This window comes from Rhyacophila brunnea, unplaced genomic scaffold (assembly GCF_057557595.1).
Source record: "Rhyacophila brunnea isolate RB1 unplaced genomic scaffold, BYU_Rbru_1.0 scaffold_85, whole genome shotgun sequence".
NCBI lineage: Eukaryota > Metazoa > Arthropoda > Insecta > Trichoptera > Rhyacophilidae > Rhyacophila > Rhyacophila brunnea.
The window spans coordinates 807,208-825,250 of NW_028233356.1; the positions used below are offsets into that span (position 1 = coordinate 807,208).

An 18,043-nucleotide genomic window follows, 5' to 3' on the forward strand; every position below is an offset into this window, starting at 1 on the left:
ATATATTTAGATAAGAAAAGTTCAAGTTGTGTATCTATTAACAAACAGCCAGAAACCAAAGAAAGAATATTTTTACTTTAAACAACTTATAGGAAACTATTGGGCATTTCTTAATCTAAGCAAATACAATTTTCTGGTAAATAAGACACCTTTAACTGATAATCGTAAAACATGAAAATAGCAGCTATGACGAAATGATAATGTATGACACGGCCAATCTTTTTATAGAATCCATTGAGTTGAAGCAGAAAGAAAGTTATATGTGGAAAATAAAAGACTAAGAACTAATAAAGCTTTCTTATCTAGAATAACCTAATGATTGACATGAGTGGATCTGCAATAAGCTATAAATATAAATTAAGCCAAAAGAATAAGCAATACAAAGTTTTTTAGTTGGTTAAAAATATTCATATAGAAAAAAACCATAAATTCAACACTGTGAGACGCATGTAAAACAGTAGATCACCTAGAAATCGGATGTTAAAGAATGCTTGGTTATTACTATACACGAAGACATAGAAATTTTACGATAAACACACTTAATGCTCAAAAGAAAATACGTCCATAAAGAATCAGAGAAAATTAGAAAGCATATGTGAGAAGAAATTTTTAAAATCAAACTAGCTAAAATAAAGGAGGATACCATGATAAAAACGGTCATGAATTTATACATGATCGACCAGAATCTTTCGTGTACGATTAAAAGGAAAATAAAATTACGTTTTTAGAAACAGGAATAACGAGTGATGATAATCTGATGAATAATAAAATAGAGAATCTAAAAAAAGACGATAGATAGGCAAATAAACTCTACCTTACATACAATTCTAGAAGTCAAATATTGCAATACTTCATAACTTGAGATTTTTTTATACAAAAAATAATTAATCGCATATCAAAACATTTGGAATGCCAATTAAAGCAGAAACATACGTAAAAACAAAAGTATTGAGTATAGAAAGACGCATGAATAAATAGTCTTGAAATGTGGAGTATGTTTGAGAAATATTAAAATAAGTATTGATTGGCAGATTTTCGTGTCTAAGTAATTTAAGTGCCTACCAAAAAAATTGGTGCGGTTAAAAACCACATTAACTCATAGATATATACAAACAAGATGTTTATAAAAGGCCGCAAAAGAACGGTTTACAAATATTGTGCAGCCCAATAGAATATCTTTGTGCATATGTTTAAAACTTTTTTAAAAAAAATATTCGTGGGTTCGAATCCAGTTAATACAATTTTAGAATTGCCCTTGCCGCTTATTGATAATGAACATTGAAATTTCGAAAATGTAATAAATTATTCTATATTTTGAAATATATCGATTATTTCCTCTTTTCAAGAGCCTGCAAGATTATTTATGTTATGAAAGTAAAATAAAATATAAGCCATTCCATTTGAGGGCTCTAATCTTAGATTAAATATTGAGCTTATTATTTTATCTAAGTCATGTAGTATTAAAAAATAAAAAATATATAATTGTGTAAATTTTTTAAAAACACAAAAATCATAATAAATGGGATAAAATACCAAAAAAATGGATTTAAAATACACAAACCATATATTTTTACATAAAATTTAATTAAAGCGTTTTTAAGTATTTCTAGATCATTAAATTAAAAAACTTGAGAAATAGAAATGAAAATATTTAGAATGAGAATTTAAATTATAGTATCAGATTGATAAAAATTATTAAGTAAAAAATTTGATATTATATTCTACTATACCAAAGGCTGTAAAAACAAATCATTTTCTGTATGGGTCAATATTGGCACTGGAATTTTGGATTTTATATTCAATCATAATACGATCTATTTCCCGTGGCTTTTCACATCTATACTCTTGCCCATTAAAAATAAAAGTTTTAATTACAACTACTTGTCTATTTTTATATACAGGCTCCAGTAAGTTTGCCTACTTTTAACTAATATTTACAATATAACCTAAAATTAATGTAAAGACTCAGAAATGCATAGACCGGTAAATAACAGTAAATAAACTGCTGATTGATCTAAAATAATATGTTATCCAGTGTAAATAAACTTATTTATTGCATTCGATGGTGAAACTTCTTTGTATGGTTTATTTCGTGGCATACATAAAATAACCTTTGTTGGATTTGTTATTAAAGACTAAAAAATGTGCGGGATATTTTGTTAAATTTTATTCAGATAAACTCGATTCAATCCTATTATCGATAAATATATTAAATTTAAAACATAAAATAGACTAAGTTCTATGATTTTAACTATACATCTGATCCATCTTAAGAAAAATGCAATTATATACGCACAATAGTTTTTATCTGTTCTAATAAAAAGTTCAGAATTCACACAGAGATGTCCAAATACTGCACTAATCACCCCTTTTACTAAGGACAAAAAACAAAAAACGAGTTAAAAAACTATTAAAGTGTAAAAGTATAGCCAATAAAATAATAAATGTCTATATTTTTTTCATATATATGTTATTAGTCATATATCTAAGAATCTTAGTAATAAAGTTGTTTATTTTTAATTGCACAAAATATGCTTTTATTTTATAATTAAAATGATATATTGTGATTAAGTAAAATTCAGACGCTTCACTTTCAGTTGCCCTTAGAAATACACCTTTCAGCGGAATAATAACGTTTACAGTAGATCTAAAAGCCTATAAATTGTCATTTTAAAGATAGTTATATGGTTATCCCACATTGCTAACCAAACATATAGAAAAGGTAAAGCTTTAATTTTGTATTTAAAGCATAAAATTATTCTGTGACTTTTTTTAAACGGTTAAATTGTGCGGAAAAGACTTTTTGTCAACAAAAACTGGTTATCAAAATACAAAATCTGCCATTGAAAAGAACATGACAATGTGTTAAGTGATTCGCTTTAGGGAATGTTGAACCCTCTTTTCGCGATAGCAACGTATTAATACTTAGAAGCAATCTCGAAAGAAATAAATAGCTGAAATTTTAAAATAATAAAAGTTATAGAAAAATTAGACAGCAATCTGATACTTTACTAGCTCCAAAATGCATATAAAACTATTGAACAATTTATAAATAAATAAAATGTGTGACGTACGTAGGATTTCACATTCACCAATACAAAAAGCATAAAAAATCAATACCTGTTATTTTCAATTTTTATAGAATGACGATTTGTTTGCAGACTAAATGCAAGCATACCGATTTTTTATGATCCAGAATAATTTATATATATATTGTAATTATGGAGTTTTAGATAACTTGGATTATAAAGACTTTATTATTTTGTGGTTTTAATGATGAACTTAATCCTTTAATTCGATACATAATTTTACAGCAGAGAAATATTCATACATTATTATTTATATTTGAATATTTGCGATTTAATTAATAATAGCATAAGAGGTAAATTATAATTTCAAACCCCGACAATATGAGTAGATCTAATGTTTTTTTCAAGTATATAGAAAATCGGTGTACTAAAATAACTAATCTTCCGAATAAAATTTGAAATTAGCAGGTGTAATTTAATTCTACGCTTGAATATCTATGAAGGCTCTAAATCTCACTTGTATGGTCGAATCTTACAATGAGAAGACAAGAAAAAATTCTAAAATGAAATTTAAATGTAATTATGATGAAGAAAATATTTTTTTTTGTATTTTCATCACTATGATCTCTATAAATAATATTGTACTGATTCGATTCGACAATATCTTTTAAGGCAATGCAATGTATTTTTAGCGTTAGAAAGAACTTGTTTCTGGATGTATGCTTTACGGTTATATTATAATAGAATATGCTTTGGGCCCATTCTAGTACATGTTCACACATATAATTTTCTTGATTTAGACTGTAGAGGAAGTAGGTTGTATGTAATAATATATTGTAAAAATCTATGTCAAAAATAAAATAGGGAGACAATTTAGGTAAAATCAGAAACTTGAATGATATTTAATGAATGCATTTGGAAAATACGTGGTAAACTTTATCAGATAGTGCCAAATCATTTAGAAAATTTGTAGAATTCAGCTAGAATTTACATATAATGCACTTATGTCTTTTTTCTATAATCATATGCGGAGAAACTACGGATCAACGTAAATTAATATCAAAGGTCGTAAAAATAGCACTATAAAACTAGCAAGCAACTACAAATTTATATAATGCGTATCTTTGGTTTGTTGATGGCGCCATTTTACAAATAGAATTCTTAAATTATCTATGAAATATAAAGGATGATAGTGTCATTTATAAAGAAAACAAATCCAGATGAAAATACAAAATGGGTTTCTGATCTAATTTGCTACAAAATTTTTTTACAGGAAAAGTATATACTATAGTATTCGGATTGTAATTGCATGGAACTTATTTTTTTGAAATTACAGATCATAAAGAATGATACAACAGTTAAATCATCTATTGGTAATTAAGTAAAGTTTTTTGTGATATTTTATCTTAATTTATCTGTCAGATATCAATGTGAATTTTTCCTCTTCAAATTTACCATTTTCCAAGAGGTGTATTCAATATTTTGTTTTTAGCGCATATATTTTATTAAAATGTAAATACTTAGCATGAAATGACAATTAAAGGAGAATATTCATAAACAATGGCTGTGATAAAAGCACAATAAGTTCATTAGTTTTGAGGGGTACATAAATAAAAGAAGGCTACAAAGATAATACGATTTCAAGAATTATAAGCCATAATTGCCCGATTGAGAAATCGAATATCAAATTTGCGTGATAAAATTACTCACTTTAAAACAAAAAAATTAAGAAAATTAATCTATTTTTAGCTGATTCACTATATTTCCTTAAGATCATTATTGCTATATTACAAAAAAAAACGTTATTTACATATAATTTTACCACGATATTTATTTTAGTAACATTTCGAAAACACAATAATTAATCATGTGTAACTGATTAAGAATTTTGGGGTGGTTTAAGAGTACAAAAAAAAAGAACAGGAATATGAAATACACATAAATTAAAAAATCTTGAATAGAAAAATAGTTCATAGAAAATTTTTAAAACATAAGTCTTAAAAAAAACTACGCTAATTAACATTATAAACAAATATAAAAGTTTGATTTAAAAAACAATAAAAAGATATTGTGTGAAAAAAAAATGTATTTTAATTCATATAAAAGCATATTCAAACAAATTCTGATTTTATCAATATTTTGATTATAAATTAGGAAACTAAATATATTTCTTATCGACCTACAAGGATGTTAATAGTTAAATACATTATATTTAATGATTTTATTCGCAGATCTAATTATTTCATGTTTGTTATTTCTTCTAGATACTCTAGAATCGAATTTTTAATTTTTAATATTAACATAAAACATATTTTTACATTAATTTAAATTAGAAAATCGACGGTAAAATATATTCCACAAAAAATATTAAAATAATATAAAGCGAAAATTCTGCAGTAAAATACAAAAAAATATATATTTATATCGTATATTAAGCATAAAAAAACGAAATATTTCGTAAAATATCTGTGTCAATATTTAACAAAAAAAAATATTAGTATTTATCTATACCATAAAACCATTTATAAATTGATATTCTTATATAATCTAAATAGAATGTATTTTGTTTTTAGGCATTAGAACAAGGCTTTCTAAATAAATTTACAAATCTGTGTTGATTATTTTTTAAGATGTATATATTAGTTTGTGTTAAGTTAGTTTCTAAAAATATATTATTCAGCAATTATGGTTCATAATTGAATTGTGAAAGAATGAAAATCTCTTGAAGTCAAAATCTTCGAATTTAATTGCAAACAATAAATTATTTTAGCTTTTAGTTATTATAATGGCAACACTTATATATAAAAGTAAAATAATAAACCTTTATTCGTAGGTTTGAATTACTAAAATGATTGAGTCGTATATGCAAAAAATTTCTAGTTTTATATTTCTCGTTATTTTAATCAGCTAAATTTAGCAAACGAATTTATTGTAATTTATAATAAAAGGATTATTTAAATTAATCATATATCATAATTCTTGCATATAAAGTTATACTTTATCGCATTATTTTTATAAAAGATATAGTAAGAAAGTCTAAAAAGATATGCAATTATTGTTTTTTAAATGATAGCAATTTCCAAAATTGTATAACCTTTGTCTTGGCTCAAAAAAAAATATTTTTACAGCTAAAAATACACAATAAATCTCATTTGCAGTTCATTGTACTTATATTATTGTTTTTTAAAAGAAAATATTTATAAAAAACCATGAAAATGGTTAAATTTAGTGTGGCTTATATTCTACATCAATTCTTATCCTTTTTAGCATTGACATAATGAGATAAAATTTTAAAAAGTACATTATATAAAAAAAACAAAATTTATATAAAAAATCAAAATTGATGCTTGAAGATATTCTTATCTTCTTTCAACTTGTTACATATATGGTAATTTACCGCATTAAATGTAGTTTATTATAATAACTTCTTAGATACAAGCAGTTTTTACGTAAAAGCAAATAAATAGCACTTTACATTACATTTTATCCATGACTAGAATACTAATCTTATATTTTTCTTGCGAAAAAAATTAACCTGTTAAACATTTAGCACTTAGGTTTTTATAAAAATGTTTACTTTCTGGTTCAGATGTAAACTCAATAAACTGAATTTAATTTAAACCTGTAAAAAAAAACAGGTATGCGAAGAAGTAAAGAATATAAGAATAACATCTGGTATTTTCTTTCAAGAAAAATGTATAAAATATAAGTATGCGCAAGTAATTATCTTGGATTAGTTTGGACATTTTTCTTAGGGATAAGAAAATAGCTGTATTCTTGAATTTGTAGTTTTACTGAGCAAAAAAATCCAGCTTAAGACATTAAAGTTGTTCTATCCCTATTTATACCATATACTTTTATTTTCTATAATATTTTTTTGCGTTCGATAACTGTCTGTGTAGATACTATTGAAACTTGGAATTTACAATATAACGATTGAAGTTTCTCGTTCTCTTTAAACAAGCTTTTTATGAAGAAGAAGTGCATTAATTAAAGCCATCTTACTGCCAATTTTACAAAACGTACACTTCGATTGTCTTATGCGATATATAAATTTTCTGCTATAAAACTACACCTGATTGTGGTGTTGAAAGCCCTGCGAACCATAAGCGAACACAATGCAAATAATAAAAGCCGTTGTTGGCATGATGGTATTTTTTAATAGATTGATTCTTATTATGCACGGAAAAGGAAGAAATGTATTATACTCTTAAATAAAAAGATATAATTAAGAGGCTTTATATATATGAAGTTGCATCATTAAAACGATAGTAAATAATAAAAAAGTCAAGGATGATTTTTTTTTAAGCTGGCCAAATAATGCAGAATTATATCATTTCTGTTTACATAATATAAAAACTTGATACAAAATTATATTTTAGATAAAAAGATATTATTTTCGTAATAAAAATCATTTTTATGGCATTGTTCCTTACAATACATAAAAAGTACAAAATTTTATATTTTATACAGTCAGGCATGCCAAAATTAATTTATAGGTAATAAAAATAAAATCTTTAAGTTCTGCATTAAAATATAGAAATTTATTAATTTATTTCAATATAAAGGTTACTAATCGCTAAAAAAACATATCATTTTGTACTTTACAAAAATTCATAATTCTTTTTAAATGCATTTTTGAATAAGAAAAACATCTTTTGTAAAGATAATCTATAAACTAGTGTCACAGAATCTTTTTTTTCAATCTTATTTTGCTGATGCATAAATATTGAATAATATATCACCTTTATAATGCGGCAAATCATGGATCAATACAAAAGCAGAAAATGTTTTATTGAACACTAGCGTAAAATCGATTTAAAACACATCGGGTTGATCAGAACAATCGGATAGAGAAAGCATTAAAATTTAATATCAAAATAAATTTTTTTACAATAATATTAAAAATACCATACTATTATTCATATGTTAAAACATAGTATTTTAGTTAGTAATACCTGATTTGCATATCTGCAGAAAAATAGCAATTAAAAAAATGTAAAAATATTCGAACGTCATTCTTTTTGCACGAGTATTCAACTTTAGAAAACAATTTTTTTATATATTTCAAAAATTAATCATGTCACATTAGACATTATTGTATAGACTTTACTTTATCTCGAAAAATGTGCCTAAAAAATCAATAAAATAAACATATAGCCAAATAAATTATAAATAAGATAAAGTTTTTTTTCACAAAAGGTAACTATTTTTTTCATGATTTTAGATGTCACATTATTTTTAACTTGGCTATAGATATAATAAGTGTGAATATTTCATTACGAATATAGAAAATTATCAATGAAAATGATTTAAAAATATTTTATATCCTATAATCAACACATATATCCATGTACGAAGACGATTTTTTTTGGATTTGATATAATAAAATTTGTTTACATCTTTTAATTCAAGTTAATACAATTTGCCTTTTAAATATATATAAATATGTTAAATGTATCAATAAAAAATTCGGGAATTAAATATTGCCCAAACTTGACGTACCTATTAGCCAGATGTCTACTTATTTACGCATCTTAGCTGATAAAAGGCATCAATTGTTTATAAAATAAATTAAACATCTTTATTTTATAGAGAGAATAAAAAAAGTAATAAATAAAGAAGGATTTATATGGATATATACAATATTATATGCCCAATTAGCTTTTGAGATTCTATACACGAATCAAAAAATCAAAACATAATTTTGCATTTTTGATTTAACAATAAATTTTATATATTTAAAATATAATAAAAAGATTGTTTAAATTTAAAAATATGATCCTCTACAAATAACGAAATTTATTTTATATTAAATTATTTACGGAATTTATCTTCGTCACACAAGTAGTATTTTTAGATCTAAAATTTTGTATTTAATATAATCTTACTGCAAGGTTTACAGCTAACACTATTTGATTAGTCGCCTTGTTTTAAAGTTTCTGTTACCAACATACAAATTATTGAGGTGCTGAATGGATTATGAACTGTTCCCGAACGTATAACAAGTAAAAAGGCAATTGTTGGTATGATGAGGTGTTTTTTAGAGACTGGGACTTCTACAACATATATAATTATGATTTACTAGCCGTTTTTACATTATACCACAAAATTAACACTCAGCAAATAAAATAGATTTTATTTTTTTCATATCAAATAATATAAATTTAAGCTTGATCTATGAGAAGTAATACGTTACGTGATGATGAAAAATAAATAATATATGTAGAATTTAAGTGTTTTTATTCATGTTAGAGCATTTTATTTCATGATTTACTTAAAATTTTGTATTACGCAATAAGAAAATTTAATTTAAAATTTATTATAAAATAAAAACAGTAAAGCTATTAAAATAATTACAAGTACGCAAATTTTTTGCTTTTCATGATATCGTATAAGTCAAATATTTTATGTTTTATACAGTCAGGCGTGGCAGAGATAATTTATACGCAATAATAAAAACTTGTAATTGTGTATTAATAATAGCAATTTTATATTAATTTGTATAAAATGGTACTGATAGCCATGCAAAAGTCAAATCATAAATAGACACAAATCATTTTGTAAATTACAAAAATATTTAATTCTTTTAAAATGCATTTTCGATACCAAAAACATCTATTGTAAGTGGAATCTTCAAACTAGTGATATAAAATCTTTGTTCCATGGGACTTGAGATACATAAGTCATTTAAAATATAATTTTTATAATGTGCGAATCATAGGTTAATGCAAAAAACAAAAAATTATACTTGAAAACCCGTTTAGAGTTTGTATTTTAAACTGCGGGCTTTTTTTTGCTTTTGGAGCTAGGAATATATAGTTTTTATTAAAAAAATGTGTTTTAAAAAACAATAGGAAAAAGATAAAATCATAATACATCTTAAAACATAGTTATTTAGTTAGTAATACTTAATTTAAATATTTGCATATAAATATTAATATAAAAATCATAAGATTTATGCCGTCAATCGGATTGTACGATTTTTCGAATTCAGAAAAACGATTTTTTTTATATTTTTTTAAAATAAATCATGTAATATTAAACATTTTTGTATTGATTTTACTTTCGTAAAATGTGTTAAAAAAAAGCAGAATAATTATCATATAGCCACATAAATTTAAAATAAGATATATTTTTCGACACAATAAGTAAACTGTTTTTTTCATGATATATAATGTCACAAAATTTTTTTATCTAGACTGTGAGCATAATATGTGCGAATATTTCATTATGAAAATAGAAAATTGTTGATATTTTTGCTTTTAAAACATTAATAATCCTTTTTAACCACATATATCATGGTACGAAGACATTTATTTTTCGGATTTGATATAATAAAATTTTTTTACATCTTTAAATTCAAGTTAATGTAAGATCTACATCACAATATTTAGTTCTTACAAAAAATACAAATTAATCCGATTTCCCAATATATATAATTTGTATTTAAAAAAATTTGGGAAGATTAATTTAACCTAAACTGATAGCTGCTAAAAAGCCAAGATGTAATTATTTACGCATATTAGCGGATATGTTAATAAAATGAAAATAAATTAAAAGTATCATTCTTGTTGTAGAAACGATAGAAGATGCGATGAATATAGAGTTTATAAAAAATACACACAGCTTTTCTTGCTCATTATGCCCGTAAAACCCTTTATCCTTATCACATAATCAAAATGTAAAATCGCAGATTTGAATTTAACAATACCCTTTATAGTATTTTAATTATAATTAACTAAAATTTAAATTCTATTTCAAATAAATCGAAATTCATGTTAGAAGCCTCAATAAGACTTTGATCCATATCTTGTTAAAGATAAAAAGAAATCTATCACAACTTTTTACTTATTGATATTGGTAAATGGCATTTAATATGAACTACCAAAAGTTGTATATCAAACATTTGGAATGCCAAAGTAAGCAGAAACATATATACAAACAAAAGTATTCAGTAATGAAAGACGCATGAATAAATAATATTGAATGGTTGAGGAGGTTTGAAAGTATTGAAATAAGTATTAACTGATTTGTTTGTTCAAGTAATTTAAAGTGCTGCCAGAAAATTTGGTGCGGTTAAAAATCATATGTGCCCACAAATATATACAAATGAGATGTTTAAAAAAGTTGCAAAACGATCGTTATATACTATTTTGAAGCCCAATAGCATGTCTTAGTGCATATATATAAAACTTTTTTTTAGAAAGGTATCCGTGGGTTCGGATCCAGTTAAAACGATTTTAGAATTACCCTTGCCGCTTATTGATAATGAACATTAAAATTTCGATTATGTAATAAATTACTCTATATTTTGAAATATTTTGATTATATATTCTCTTTTGAAGCGCCTATAAGATTATTTTTGTTATAAATATATTTTAAAATTCGAGCCTTTCATATGACTCGAATTCTTAATAGTCCTCAAAAGTATCCGTAATATTTTTACTACGCTATGTACTATTATAATTATTGAAATCTCAATATAATCTAAATTTTTTTAAATTACGAATATCATATAATATGGGATAAAATACTAAAAAATGGGTTTAAAATACACAACCCGTATTATTTTACATGAAAATTAATTAAAGCGTTTTTAAGTATTTTTAGATCAATAAAGTAAAAAACGTGAGAAATAGAGTTGAAAATATACAGAATGTGAATTCAAATTATAGTATCAGATTGATAAGAATTATTAGGCAAAATATTTGAAATTTTATTCTACTATACCAAATGCAATACAAATTATCATTTTATGAGTGGGATAAGATTGGCATTAAAATTTTGGATTTTATATTCAAGCATAATGTGATTAAATTCTCGTGAGCTATTCACATCTATACTCTTGCCCCTTAAAAATAAAGGTTTTATTTACAACTACTTGTCTATTTGATTTACAGGCCCAGTAAGTTTACACACTTTTAACTAATATTTACAATATAAGCGAAAATTAATGTATAGAGTCAGAGATTCATCGACCGGTTAATAACAGTAGATAAACTGCTGATTGATTTAAAATAATATTTTAGCCAGATAAGAATACACTTATTTATTGCATAAGATATTGAAACTACTTAGTATGGTTTATTTCTTGGTATACACAAAATAACCTTTATTAAAAATACTAAGACTGGATATAAAAATTATTTGAATAACTCATTTAAATGTGTATAGCATTCGATTTAAATTGTGAAACTAATGCAAAGATAGCATATAATTAAATCAGGGTGATAAATAATTCCAATTCAATTTTTTTTTTAAGTTAAAAGGGATGGTATCTAATTCTTGAAATATCTTTGCATTCTGTTATCATCAAAATTTTCATCTTTTTTAAAATCACGAATATATATCAACACTAATAAATATTCTTGTGGCATAAAATACAAAACATTAATCTTGATATCCTACAAATGTTATTTCTTCTTATGATTTTTTAGATCTTCTTTGGTGTCAATTTTTTAAATTATTTGATGGAATTGTTTATTCTTCTTTCTTACAATATGGTGGTGAGATTTATTCCTTCTTTTTTTTAACATTTGATGGTTAGATTTATTCCTTCTTTTTTGAAACATTTGATATAAAATATTAAATGGTGTGATTTATTCCTTGTTTATTCAAATTTTTCATGGGACTTATTTATTCCTTGTTTTTTCAAATTTTTCATGGGACTTATTTATTCCTTGTTTTTTCAAATTTTTCATGGGACTTATTTATTCCTCCTTTTAGAAATATTTGATGCAAACTATTTGATAGTGAGATTAACTCCTTCCTTATTGAAAAATTCAATATCAAAATATTTTTTGAGATTTTATAACATTTTTGGGAATTATTGAACCATTTCTTTAATTTTTTTGGATAGTAATTTTTTCTTTATCTCCACAATTTCTAAAATGTAATTATTTATTCTCTCTTTTATATTTCTTTGATAAGAATTATTTATTCCTTCTTTTTAATTTTTCTTGTATTATTTCAATTACATAAATATTTTTTTTGTGATCCCCTCAAATGGTCGATCTTACAATGGACAAGGTCCATAAATTGATGCATAACCAGTCGAATATCCGTAACATCTCTGTGATTGCGCATGTCGATCATGGAAAGAGTACACTTACAGATACCTTAGTTATTAAAGCGAAAATAGCTTCGGTTGATAGTGGAGGTGGACGATATATGGATACGCGAGCTGATGAACAGCAACGTGGTATAACTATCAAATCCACCGCTATTTCAATGCAATTTTCCATGAAAGAAGAGACATTAGAAACTTATTGTCAGGAGAAATTCTCAGGAAATGATTTTTTGATCAATTTAATTGATAGTCCTGGTCACGTCGATTTCTCATCTGAAGTTACAGCAGCATTGAGAGTTACTGATGGTGCTCTTGTGGTAGTTGATTGTGTGGATGGTATTTGTGTGCAAACCCAGACTGTTCTTCGCCAGGCTGTTTCCGAAAGAATTAAACCTACTCTTTGTTTGAACAAACTTGATCGTGCTCTTCTTGAGTTAAAAGTTAGCAAAGAGGACTTATTTACTAACTTAAGAAAGGTGGTTGAAAACTTCAATTCTACTTTACAAACAATAGGACTCGCCTATGATAATCCAGAATTTAGTGTTCCGTCATTAGAACCCGAACTAAATGAAGTTTCTTTCTGCAGTGGTTTACAGCAATGGGGATTTACACTTCGACAGTTTGCAAGTTTTTATCTCTACAGATTTAAGAAGAAAGATGTTAAGGATGCCGAGGCAAAGTTTTGCAAGTTATTGTGGAGCACCAAAATGTACTTTACAAGTGACGATCCATTCGATGAGACAGGCACCTTTGTAAAGAAAGGTCCAAATGAGAGACGACCATTCATTGTTTTTGTTCTTAATCCAATCTATAAGGTGACAGAAATGTGCAATAATGGTGATATACAGGGCATTAAAGATTATCTCGCTAAATTTAAAGTTGATTGTTCTAAAGCAAATTTCTACGGAACCGGTAAAGAGCTCTTCAAGATTGTCATGAGAACATGGTTACCTGCTGCCGATGTGCTTCTCGAACAAATTATTTTACAATTACCATCACCGATCAAAAGTCAAAAATACAGAGCATCTCTACTTTATGAAGGACCAGAAGATCAGGCTATGGTAGCTATTCGAAATGCTGATAGTAGTGAAGAAGCCCCTTTGATGCTTTACATAAGTAAGATGGTTCCATATGGGGATAATAGGTTTATAGCTTTTGGCCGTGTATTTGCAGGAAGAGTTACGCCAGGAAAACCAGTTAGAATTCAGGGTCAAGACTATGTCCCAGGGAGTAAAAATGATTTATTCCATAGGAATATTCAACGGGCAGTGGTGATGATGGGAAAAGTTATTAAAGATGTTCCAGATTGTCCCGCTGGTAATATTATTGGTGTAATAGGAATTGATAATGAGCTGAAAAAGACAGGTACAATTACAAATTTTAGTGCTGCCCATAACATCAGGTCTATGAAGTTTAGTGTATCACCCGTTGTGAAATACAGTGTCAAGCCTAAAAACGCTTCAGAGCTTCCTAAATTGAAAGAAGGTCTTCTTAAACTGAGTAAGAGTGATCCTTTGTGTGTCATTAACTTTAATGACAATGGAGAGTGTACAATTGCTGGCGCTGGTGAGTTACATTTAGAAATTGCTCTTAGCGATCTTAGTAAAGAATATGCTCAGATTCCAATAGTGACAGGAGAACCATTGGTAAGTTATATCGAAGGAATCAGAGGCAGTACAAACAATTCCAAGATGTCAAAGAGTGCGAATAAACACAACAGAATATATATGACTTGTGATCAATTGGAAGAGGAAATTATTGATGGTATAGTGAACGGCAAGCTCGTAAACAAAGATCCTAAAGAGAGGGCAGCATTGTTTAGAGATAACCTTGATATTAATGATGATTGGGTTAAGAAGATTCTATTTTATGGACCCGAAGATAAAGGTCCTAATATTTGTGTTGATGATACGAAGGGAATAGCTTATCTCAACGAAATTAAAGAGTTTATGAGAGAAGGCTTTAGAGAAGTAACTACGAGAGGTCCACTTCTCGGTGAACAACTCAGAGGCGTAAGATTCAACCTCGTGGATTTGACTCTGCACGCCGATGCTATTCATCGAACAGGAAATCAAATTACAGCGCCAGTTGTGAGCGTATGTAAGGGGCTTATCATGAACTCTGATCCTATTTTATATGAACCACTTTTCTTCGTTGAAGTTAATGTCAGTAATGAAACAATGAGTGGTGTCGTAAATGCTTTGAGTAAAAGGAGAGGTAATGTCGAAGAATACAGAGATGAAAGAGGTGTAAGAACAACTGTAACGGGATACCTGCCTGTAAGAGAAAGCTTCGGTTTTAACAAAGAACTTATGAGCGAAACCAAAGGAGAAGCCAGCTCAGTTTTATCTTTCAGTCACTATAGCGTTCTCCCTGGTAGAGTTGATGTCCCGGACAGCATAACACACCAAACAGTTATGAAAATCAGAGAAAAGAGAGGTCTAGGGGAACTTAAGCTCGCAGAAGCATACTTCGATAGGCTATAAAGAAAAATAATTAAATTCGATTTAGTTACCATATTTTTTTAAAACACCCCTTTTCTACCCATATGAACTAAAGATACAGATCTTGTTTTTATAATTATATATATAATTTATCTATAGTAAATGTAAAAAATATTTAAAAAAACATAATATAAACAATTAATTGTGATATTATAAAAGATGCAACTCCTTATATAGATGAATGCATAATCGATCTTTTTTTAATGTTCATTAAACTTATTTATGCTGTCATATATGGGCATAAAAGTGAATTCGAACAACTTCTAGAAAGACTTCAAATATAAATAGTAAAGACTTTATAAAATATATAAAGTGACAACAAATATAATTTCAAAACTTCTAGAAAAAGCTTCAAAATGTTAATGATACAGTTTTCATAAAATATATAAAGTGACAACAAATATAATTTCAAAACTTCTAGAAAAAGCTTCAAAATGTAAATGATACAGTTTTCATAAAATATATAAAGTGACAACAAATATAATTTCAAAACTTCTAGAAAAAGCTTCAAAATGTAAATGATACAGTTTTCATAAAATATTTAAAGTCTACAAATAATCTAATGTCAAAACTTCTAGAAAAAGCTTCAAAATGTAAATAATACAGTTTTCATAAAATATTTAAAGTCTACAGATAATCTAATGTCAATAATTCTTGAAAGGCTTAAAATCAAAATAGTATTTATTTCATGAAATATTATACCTCTACAACTAATATAATGTAAAAACTTCTAGAAAGTCTTCAAAATTACAATACTTATAATTTCAAAATATTATACATCACAACTAATCTAATGTAAACACCCGAATTTCTACAAGGGAGAATAATAGTCGTAAATTTTTAAAAAACATATCACGATCTTATAAAATAAGATTACAATACTAATAATATTAGCTTTACTTGAAAGCCTTATATCAAAAAGGTAGTAAAAGGATTTATAATTTATACTTTTATTTTAAAAAACAAAGTGTAATTAAGAAAATACATATGAGACAGATATATTTTATATTTTACTGCCATAAAATACCATTCGATATAGAAGAATAAATAACTAAATGGTTATATAAGAATTAGTACTTACAACTAATACACAGATTTCGTACCATTATTTATAGCCATCTAATATAATTTAGAGCACTTTTTAATCGTTATGTACAATTTAATCATCATAAATTTTTTAAAGCTATGGTTACATTATAACTTTACAAAATAGATATTGGACTCTACATTGAGTGCCTTTTCTATGGTTATGTACGTATTTTCCTATTAATCTAAGCCACAAGATATGATATGTGTGTTTCACTCGAGTATGTTAAACAGGAAAGCCGTGTAGTTGGTGGTTTTATTGCTTTCCACCAAACACTAGAGAGCCTAGAGCTTGTAAGGGCAATAGCTTTACTAAAAATGTTGCTTGTTTTTTTACGCATTGCCAATAATAACTTCTATACCGATATGTTAGTATCACAATCGTAAAATAGCTTGACATATACATGAAAAACCCTTAATATTGAGGTTGAAATGCTATTTACGCATATTAATAACTTGTTAGTCCCATTTATGGCTGAAAGATCTTATATTTATTGCGTCATACTTCGATAAACATCTTCAGGATCTTCCTATTCTCATAAAAAAGGCTATAGAAACACCTATAATACAATCTGCTCGAAAATAGAATTCAGAAGAAAATTGTTGATATAAATTGATAGAAAAAGGTTGCTGTGCTGCTCTGATAGCATTATAGATTTGAAAAGTGGATTCTCTTGTAAAATATAAAAAACGCTTGATATCGAAGGATACATACGTGTTGCCTTGATAGTATTATAGACTTTAAAGGTGGATTATCCGTAAAATATGAATTGCGCTTATTATCAAAGAATAAATAAATGTTACTATGCTACTTTGATAGTATTATAGACTTTAAAGGTGGATTATCCTGTAAAATATGATTGGCGCTTGATATCAAAGAATAAACAAATGTTACTATGCTACTTTGATAGTATTAGAGACTTTAAATAAGGATTACTGTGCAAAAATAAAAAAAGTAAGGGTGGTATTGGAGAATAGATGCGTGATACTATGCGTATCTGCTAGCACTATAAACTTGAAAAGATATAATCACATATACATTAAAATACGCTCTTTTTTTAAGAATATTGCAAGAATAATTACTTTGAAAAATAAAAGATAAACATTTAAATAAAAACGATAAAGACAATTTATAGATGGTTAACTTAATTAATAATCTTAACATATAAATTTATCATGCTTGTAAAAATATTTATCATTTTGAAATAAATTTAATCAAGATCTGTCAAAATTTATCTATATGATATATTACATTAACAAAACAAATGAAATTTAATGGTATTAAAAAACATACACAACCTGATATAATGAAAAAATTCTGTGGCGTTATAATTTTTGTTTTTCTATTAACA

The 18,043-nt window shown here is 26.1% G+C and overlaps 1 pseudogene; it reads left to right on the forward strand.

Moving 5' to 3' along the window:
- The first annotated feature begins 13,019 nt into the window (after nucleotides 1–13,019).
- LOC147063782 (uncharacterized) lies at nucleotides 13,020–15,587 on the forward strand (annotated as a pseudogene).
- The last annotated feature ends 2,456 nt before the right edge of the window (nucleotides 15,588–18,043 follow it).